This window comes from Pseudophryne corroboree (genome assembly GCF_028390025.1).
Source record: "Pseudophryne corroboree isolate aPseCor3 chromosome 3 unlocalized genomic scaffold, aPseCor3.hap2 SUPER_3_unloc_66, whole genome shotgun sequence".
Lineage (NCBI taxonomy): Eukaryota > Metazoa > Chordata > Amphibia > Anura > Myobatrachidae > Pseudophryne > Pseudophryne corroboree.
Window position 1 is genome coordinate 361,958 of NW_026967559.1, and position 9,609 is coordinate 371,566.

The window sequence follows — 9,609 nt, forward strand, 5'->3', positions numbered from 1 at the left end:
CACACCGTACAACTCGTGATACTATACCCAGTTAACAGTATGAAATACAACGGAGCCTCTCAACAGATGGCTCTCAACAATAACCCTTTAGTTAAACAATAACTATATACAAGTATTGCAGACAATCCGCACTTGGGATGGGCGCCCAGCATCCACTACGGACTACGAGAAATATCTTATTTTCTCTAACGTCCTAAGTGGATGCTGGGACTCCGTAAGGACCATGGGGATTATACCAAAGCTCCCAAACGGGCAGGAGAGTGCGGATGACTCTGCAGCACCGAATGAGCGAACTCTAGGTCCTCCTCAGCCAGGGTGTCAAACTTGTAGAATCCTGCAAATGTGTTTGACCCCGACCAAGTAGCTGCTCGGCAAAGTTGCAAAGCCGAGACCCCTCGGGCAGCCGCCCAAGAAGAGCCCACCTTCCTTGTGGAATGGGCTTTCACTGATCTAGGATGCGGCAGTCCAGCCGCAGAATGCGCAAGCTGAATTGTGCTACAGATCCAGCGAGCAATAGTCTGCTTTGAAGCAGGAGCACCCAGCTTGTTGGGTGCGTACAGGATAAATAGTGAGTCAGTTTTCCTGACTCTAGCCGTCCTGGAAACATAAATTTTCAGGGCCCTGACTACATCCAGCAACTTGGAATCCTCCAAGTCCCGAGTAGCCGCAGGCACCACAATAGGTTGGTTCAAATGAAACGCTGAAACCACCTTAGGAAGAAATTGGGGACGAGTCCTCAATTCCGCCCTATCCATATGGAAAATCAGATAAGGGCTTTTACATGACAAAGCCGCCAATTCTGACACACGCCTGGCCGAAGCCAGGGCCAACAGCATGACCACTTTCCACGTGAGATATTTTAGCTCCACGGTTTTAAGTGGCTCAAACCAATGCGACTTAAGGAAATCCAACACCATGTTGAGATCCCAAGGTGCCACTGGAGGCACAAAAGGGGGCTGAATATGCAGCACTCCTTTAACAAAAGTCTGAACTTCAGGCAGTGAAGCCAGTTTTTTCTGGAAGAAAATCGACAGAACCGAAATCTGGACCTTAATGGACCCCAATTTGAGGGCCATAGTCACCCCTGACTGTGGGAAGTGCAGGAATCGACCCAGTTGAAATTCCTCCGTTGGGGCCTTCCTGGCCTCACACCAAGCAACATATTTTCGCCATATGCGGTGATAACGTTTTGCAGTCACATCCTTCCTGGCTTTGATCAGCGTAGGAATGACTTCCTCCGGAATGCTCTTTTCCTTCAGGATCCGGTGTTCAACCGCCATGCCGTCAAACGCAGCCGCGGTAAGTCTTGGAACAGACAGGGCCCCTGCTGCAGCAGGTCTTGTCTGAGCGGTAGAGGCCATGGGTCCTCTGAGATCATTTCTTGAAGTTCTGGGTACCAAGCTCTTCTTGGCCAATCCGAAACAATGAGTATAGTTCTTACTCTTCTCCTTCTTATTATCCTCAGTACCTTTGGTATGAGAGGAAGAGGAGGGAACACATAAACCGACCGGTACACCCACGGTGTCACTAGAGCGTCCACCGCTATCGCCTGAGGGTCCCTTGACCTGGCACAATATTTTTCTAGCTTTTTGTTGAGGCGGGACGCCATCATGTCCACCTGTGGCCTTTCCCAACGGTTTGTAATCAGCCGGAAGACTTCTGGATGAAGTCCCCACTCTCCCGGGTGGAGGTCGTGCCTGCTGAGGAAGTCTGCTTCCCAGTTGTCCACTCCCGGAATGAACACTGCTGACAGTGCTAACACGTGATTTTCCGCCCATCGGAGAATCCTTGTGGCTTCTGCCATTGCCATCCTGCTTCTCGTGCAGCCCTGTCGGTTTACATGGGCGACCGCCGTGATGTTGTCTGACTGAATCAGTATTAGCTGACTTTGAAGCAGGGGTCTTGCCTGACTTAGGCATTGTAAATGGCTCTTAGTTCCAGAATAGTTATGTGTAGGGACATCTCCTGGCTTGACCATAGTCCTTGGAAATGTCTTCCCTGTATGACTGCTCCCCAGCCTCGAAGGCTGGCGTCCGTGGTTACCAGGACCCAGTCCTGTATGCCGAATCTGCGGCCCTCCAGAAGATGAGCACTCTGCAGCCACCACAGTAGAGACACCCTGGTCCTTGCAGACAGGGTTATCATCCGATGCATCTGAAGATGCGATCCGGACCACTTGTCCAACAGATCCCACTGAAAGATCCGTGCATGGAACCTTCCGAACGAAATTGCTTCGTAAGAAGCTACCATCTTTCCCAGGACTCGCGTGCAGTGGTGCACCGACACCTGTTTTGGTTTGAGGAGGTCTCTGACTAGCGATGACAACTTCTTGGCCTTCTCCTCCGGGAGAAACACCCTTTTCTGTTCTGTGTCCAGAACCATCCCCAGGAACAATAGACGCGTTGCAAGAACCAGCTGCGACTTTGGAATATTCAGGATCCAGCCGTGCTGTTGTAGCACTTCCCAAGCTAGTGCTACTCCGATCAGCAACTGTTAGGGTCTCCTGCCCTGTGCTGCCACGTCGTCAAGGCAACCGGGAGACAAGTGTTAGCAGAGTAACCTGAGCGCAGCTGATACTCCGGTTCGGGTCTTTTGCTGTGCAGTGGTTACAGGCTCTGTGCACGGCAGGGGATCCGATGCTGGTTTTTGTGCTCACAGTCTGTGAGGTCTGAGTGGGGCGTGGACAGCACCTGCTATATAAGGCCTCTTCTCAGGTTAAGCAGATGCTGCTGAATCTTTGTTGGTTAGTCAGTTCCTAAAAGTTAGCCAGTACTGTGTAGCTTTGTATTTGTTGTTGCTTACTGCAAATAGGCTTGGGGATTTGGTACTACACTCTGCCAATCCAGACCTAGCAGTAAGACTGGAGTCAGTCGTTTAACTTGCTGGGGTTCTTTTGCTACTCTGTGAACTTAGCAAGTTTGCGGCTGTATTCTCAGATTTGCCTGCCTAAATCCTGTCTCACTGTGCAAGGTGTTCAGGTGTAAGTTTAGTGGCAGTAAGCTGAACCTGTGCACTGCAAGTGAGGATTAGGATTGGGGAGACTCTCCTTGTGTCTATCATTCCATCTCTGACCAAGGAGTTTACTGCCACACCCGTTGGTAACCCTTTAGGGTTTTGCTGTTGCCCTAGCAACAGCATTTCGGGTTCTCTACGTATTAAAACACAACATCTTGCTTTTTCCATCTGAGCATTACTAATACTAGGGAGACACCCAGTTTCTTAGCCTCTGGGCTTCTCTGTTCACTTTGTGTTTATTTTGTTACCCTATCACCTTCTGTGTACGTAATGTCATATTCCCCAGTCTGTCTGTGAGTTCATTTGTTTTGCATCCCTATCCGTTCAGACACCAGTACATTCCTGCAGGCACTGGTGTACATAACAGTTCAAACACCAGTACATTCCTGCAGGCACTGGTGTGCATAACAGTTCAGACACCAGTACATTCCTGCAGGCACTGGTGTGCATAACATATTCAGCAGCCTAATACTCCTGTTGAAATTTTGTGCGAATATGGAGCATACCCCTCAAAATACGTTGCAACAGGTGGTCGATCAGGTGCAGGTCCTGACTCGACAATTTAATGATTTGTCCATTAAAATGCACACCTCCCAGGCCGCTGGCGGAGCTCCCGCAGCAGCAGCACCTTCAGGGGTTAAGGAGCCAAAAGTAAATCTCCCGGATCGTTTTTCTGGAGATCGCTCGCAGTTCTTTTGTTTCAAGGAGAGCTGCAAGCTATACTTCCGGCTTAGGCCTCAGTCTTCTGGGTCGGAGATTCAGCGGGTGGGCATAGTGATTTCCTTGCTACAAGGAGACCCACAGGTCTGGGCATATGGGTTGCAGCCTGACTGTCCGTCGCTTAAAAGTGTTGATGCTTTTTTTACGGCCCTGGGCATGTTGTATGATGACCCTGACAAGACGGCCTCAGCCGAGGCTAAGATTTCGATCCTTAAGCAAGGGCGAAGGCCAGTTGAGGTTTACTGTACGGAGTTTTGGAGGTTGGCCCATGATACCCAGTGGAATGACCCAGCCCTGAGACACCAGTACCGAAGAGGTCTTTCTAACCAGATAAAAGACCAACTGGTACAATATCCCTTGCCTGATAGCTTGGATCAGCTCATGCAGTTATCCATCCGGGTGGATAGACGGCTGAGAGAGCGTAGGCTTGAAAGGGAGACCGAGGTTTCCTTCTTTCCCAAGGGAACCTCAGACTCTAAGGAATTTTCCGAGGAGCCTATGCAGATTGGGGCTACCCGCCTCTCCTCGCGTGAGAAGACGCGGAGGAGACAGCAGGGGTTGTGTTTGTACTGTGGGAATAAAGGTCATGTGGTAGTATCATGCCCAGAAAAGCCGGAAAACTTCAGGGCCTGAGGGTGATGGGAAATATCCTGTCAGGCCATAAGTCAGAATTTCCCAAGAAGACTTTTATCATTCCGGTGACCTTGAAGATCCTCGGTCAAACTGTCAAGACTGAGGCCTTTGTGGACAGTGGGGCCGACTGGGTTTTTATGGACCGCCAATTCGCCCTGAAACACTCTGTTCCCTTAGTACCCTTGGCATCGGAAATTGAGATGTGGGTTAAACGGGGAACCATTATCCCAAGGTAAAATTACCTCTTGCACTAGCCAGATTTCTTTGTTTATTGGAGCCACACACTCTGAAAAATTGTCCTTTTATGTGACTGTCTGTACTTTTGCCCCATTGGTGTTGGGGTTACCATGGTTAAGGGCCCACAATCCTCAATTTGACTGGGTCTCTGGGGAGATTCTTAGTTGGGGTACTGATTGTTTCAGGAGTTGCTTGAGCCTTCCAGTCAGGCTCTCGCAGCTAAGTTTGCCAGGATTGCCAGGGTGTTATGCAGATTTTGCGGACGTGTTCTCCAAACAAGTTGCAGAGGTACTACCTCCCCATCGCCCCTATGACTGTGCCATTGATTTGTTGCCAAATGCTAAGCTTCCCAAGAGCAGGTTGTACTCCCTGTCACGTCCTGAGACTCAGGCTATGGCAGAGTACATTCAGGAGAACTTGGCTAAGGGATTTATCAGACCTTCACAGTCTCCAGTTGGGTCGGGGTTCTTCTTCGTGGGTAAAAAGGACGGTTCGTTGCGACCCTGCATCGACTTCAGGGAATTGAACCGTATCACGATTAAAAACTCATACCCACTGCCTCTCATTTCGGTCTTGTTTGACCAGCTTCGTACTGCCACCATTTTTTCTAAGATTGACCTACGCGGTGCGTACAATCTAATCCGAATAAGAGAGGGGGATGAATGGAAGACTGCCTTTAATACCCACTCAGGGCATTATGAATATTTGGTGATGCCTTTTGGGCTCTGTAATGCCCCGGCAGTCTTCCAGGATTTCATGAATGATGTGCTCAGGGAATATTTGGATAGATTCTTAGTTGTATACTTAGATGACATCCTAATCTTCTCCCATTCCCTGGAGGAACATCGGAAGCATGTACGCTTAGTCCTCCAGAAACTCAGAGACCACCGGCTTGGGGCGAAGCTGGAGAAGTGCGAATTTGAAGTTCAGCAAATCGCATTTCTAGGATATATTATCTCCCCAGAAGGTTTCCAAATGGAGGGTTCCAAGGTACAGGCAGTCCTGGATTGGGTGCAGCCCACTAGTTTGAAGGCGCTTCAGCGTTTCCTGGGCTTTGCGAATTTTTATAGACGATTTATCGCTGGATTTTCGTCTATAGTGGCGCCCTTGGTGGCACTCACTAAGAAAGGAGCGGATGTTGCTCACTGGTCTTTTGAGGCTAAAGCGGCTTTTGCCTGTCTCAAAAGGGCATTTGTATCGGCCAAGGTACTGCGACACCCAGATCCAGAGCGTCCTTTTGTGGTGGAGGTGGATGCCTCTGAGATGGGTATTGGGGCAGTGCTCTCTCAGATGGGAGTGTCTGATAATCGCCTTCATCCCTGTGCTTACTTTTCCTGTAAATTTTCGCCTGCCGAGATGAATTATGACGTGGGTAACCGGGAATTGTTGGCTATTAAGGATGCACTCGAGGAGTGGAGACACTGGCTTGAGGGGGCTAAGTTTGTGGTCTCAATTCTCACCGACCATAAGAATCTGGCATATTTAGTGTCAGCGAAGCGTCTCAATGCCAGGCAGGCACAATGGGCTTTGTTTTTTGCTCGCTTTAATTTTTTGATAACATATCGCCCTGGGTCAAAAAACATCAAGGCTGATGCGCTCTCGCAGAGTTTTGCTCCAATCCAGGAGACCACCGAGGAGCCGTTGCCCATTGTGTCCCCATCATGTATTAAAGTGGGCATTACCCAGGACCTCTTATCATTAGTCCTTAGAGCACAGGAGCAGGCTCCTCCAGACCTTCCGGTAGGTCTTTTGTTTGTGCCTCCTAGGTTAAGACAGCGAGTGTTCCTGGAATTCCATGCCAAGAAGTCGGCAGGTCACACGGGTATTGCCAGAACTCGGGAGTTGCTATCTAGGGCGGTGTGGTGGCCCTCGGTGGCTAAGGATGTGGATCAGTGGGTTCGGGCATGTGACATCTGTGCCCGAAATAAGACTCCTAGAGGGGTTCCTGTTGGCCCATTACATCCACTCTCTATCCCATCTAAGCCATGGACCCACATTTCAATGGATTTTGTGGTGGACTTGCCCAAATCCTCGGGGATGACAGCCATCTGGGTTGTCGTTGACAGGTTTTCGAAGATGGCGCACTTCGTTCCACTGGTTGGGCTGCCATCGGCCAGACGCCTGTCTGAATTATTTATGCTGCATGTTGTGCGTCTCCACGGGTTGCCACTTGATGTGGTCTCTGACCGCGGATCCCAGTTTGTGGCCAAATTCTGGAGGGCATTTTGTTCCGATCTCCAGATTTCTGTCAGCTTGTCGTCAGGCTACCATCCGCAGTCTAATGGGCAGACTGAAAGGGTGAACCAGTCCTTGGAGCAGTTCCTCAGGTGTTATGTCTCCAAGTGTCAGACTGACTGGGTTGCTCATCTGTCCATGGCGGAGTTTGCCTATAACAACGAGGCTCACTCTGCTACAGGGATCTCTCCCTTCCTTTGTGTGTATGGGCATCATCCTAAGGCCAATTCTTTTGACCCCCTGGACTCCACGCCTGGTGGTTCCTCTGTGGTTTCGGTCCTTAGAGATATTTGGAGGAAAGTGAAGAAAGCCCTTGTGTCTGTGCCATTAGTGACCAAAAGGGTTTTTGACAAGCGGAAAAGACCCTGCAGCTTCAAATTAGGAGACTTCGTCTGGTTGTCTACCAAGAATTTGAAGTTGAGACAGCCATCTCATAAGTTAGGCCCCCGGTTCATCGGCCCTTATAAGATCACCAGGGTTATCAATCCGGTGGCATTTCAGTTAGATCTGCCCCGTTCTTTGGGTATCAATAAAACATTTCATTGTTCCCTTTTAAAACGGGCGATTAGTAATCCTTCTTCCAGTGGAAGACCTTCCCCTCTTCTGATACGTGGCCAGAGGGAGTTTGTTGTTGAAAGGATTCTTGACTCCAAGATGGTTCGGGGTCGGCTGTCATTTTTGGTGCACTGGAAGGGGTATGGCCCGGAGGAGCGGTCGTGGGTGCGCAGTTGTGATCTTCATGCCCCCAGACTGATACGCTCTTTCTTCTCGCAGTTCCCCGATAAACCCGGTGGTAGGGGTTCTTTGACACCTCGTCAGAGGGGGGGTACTGTTAGGGTCTCCTGCCCTGTGCTGCCACGTCGTCAAGGCAACCGGGAGACAAGTGTTAGCAGAGTAACCTGAGCGCAGCTGATACTCCGGTTCGGGTCTTTTGCTGTGCAGTGGTTACAGGCTCTGTGCACGGCAGGGGATCCGGTGCTGGTTTTTGTGCTCACTGTCTGTGAGGTCTGAGTGGGGCGTGGACAGCACCTGCTATATAAGGCCTCTTCTCAGGTTAAGCAGATGCTGCTGAATCTTTGTTGGTTAGTCAGTTCCTGAAAGTTAGCCAGTACTGTGTAGCTTTGTATTTGTTGTTGTTTACTGCAAATAGGCCTGGGGATTTGGTATTACACTCTGCCAATCCAGACCTAGCAGTAAGACTGGAGTCAGTCGTTTAACTTGCTGGGGTTCTTTTGCTACTCTGTGAACTTAGCAAGTTTGCGGCTGTATTCTCATATTTGCTTGCCTAAATCCTGTCTCACTGTGCAAGGTGTTCAGGTGTCAGTTTAGTGGCAGTAAGCTGAACCTGTACACTGCAAGTGAGGATTAGGATTGGGGAGACTCTCCTTGTGTCTATCATTCCATCTCTGACCAAGGAGTTTACTGCCACACCCGTTGGTAACCCTTTAGGGTTTTGCTGTTGCCCTTAGCAACAGCATTTCGGGTTCTCTACGTATTAAAACACAACATCTTGCTTTTTCCATCTGAGCATTACTAATACTAGGGAGACACCCAGTTTCTTAGCCTCTGGGCTTCTCTGTTCACTTTGTGTTTATTTTGTTACCCTATCACCTTCTGTGTACGTAATGTCATATTCCCCAGTCTGTCTGTGAGTTCATTTGTTTTGCATCCCTATCCGTTCAGACACCAGTACATTCCTGCAGGCACTGGTGTGCATAACAGTTGTTATGCACACCAGTGCCTGCAGGAAAGTACTGGTGTCAGAATTGTTATGCACTCCAGTGTCTGCAGGAATGTACTGGTGTTTGAACTGTTATGCAAAACAAATGGACTCACAGACAAACTGGGAAATATGACATAACGTACACAGAAGGTGATAGGGTAACAAAATACACACAAAGTGAACAGAGATGCCCAGAGGCTAAGGGACTGGGTATCTCCCTTGTATTAGAACTGCTCAGATGGGAAAAGCAAGATGTTGTGTTTTAATACGTAGAGAAACCGAAATGCTGTTGCTAAGGGCAACAGCAAAACCCTAAAGGGTTACCAACGGATGTGGCAGTAAACTCCTTGGTCAGAGATGGAATGATAGACACAAGGAGAGTCTCCCCAATCCTAATTCTCACTTGCAGTGCACAGGTTTTAGCTTACTGCCACCAAACTGACCCCTGACACCTAGCACAGTGAGACAGGATTAGACAGGCAAGTCTTAGAATACAGCCGCAAACTTGCTAAGTTCACAGAGTAGTAACAGAACCCCAGCAAGCTAAACGACTGACTCCAGTCTTACTGCTAGGTCTGGATTGGCAGAGTGTAATACCAAATCCCCAGGCCTATTTGCAGTAAGCAACAAACAAATACAAAGCTACACAGTACTGGCTAACTTTCATGAACTGACTAACCAACAAAGATTCAGCAGCATCTGCTTACCCTGAAAAGAGGCCTTATAAAGCAGGTGCTGTCCACGCCCCACTCAGACCTCACAGACTGTGAGCACAAAAGCCAGCACCGGATCTCCTGCCGTGCACAGAGCCTATAACCACTGCACAGCAAAAGACCCGAACCGGAGTATCAGCTGCGCTCAGGTTACTTCACTAGCACTTGTCTCCCGGTTGCCATGACGACGTGGCAGCACAGGGCAGGAGACCCTAACAGTACCCCCCCTCTGACGAGGGGTCAAAGAACCCCTACCACCGGGTTTATCGGGGAACTGCGAGAAGAAAGAGCGTATCAGTCTGGGGGCATGAAGATCACAACTGCGCACCCACG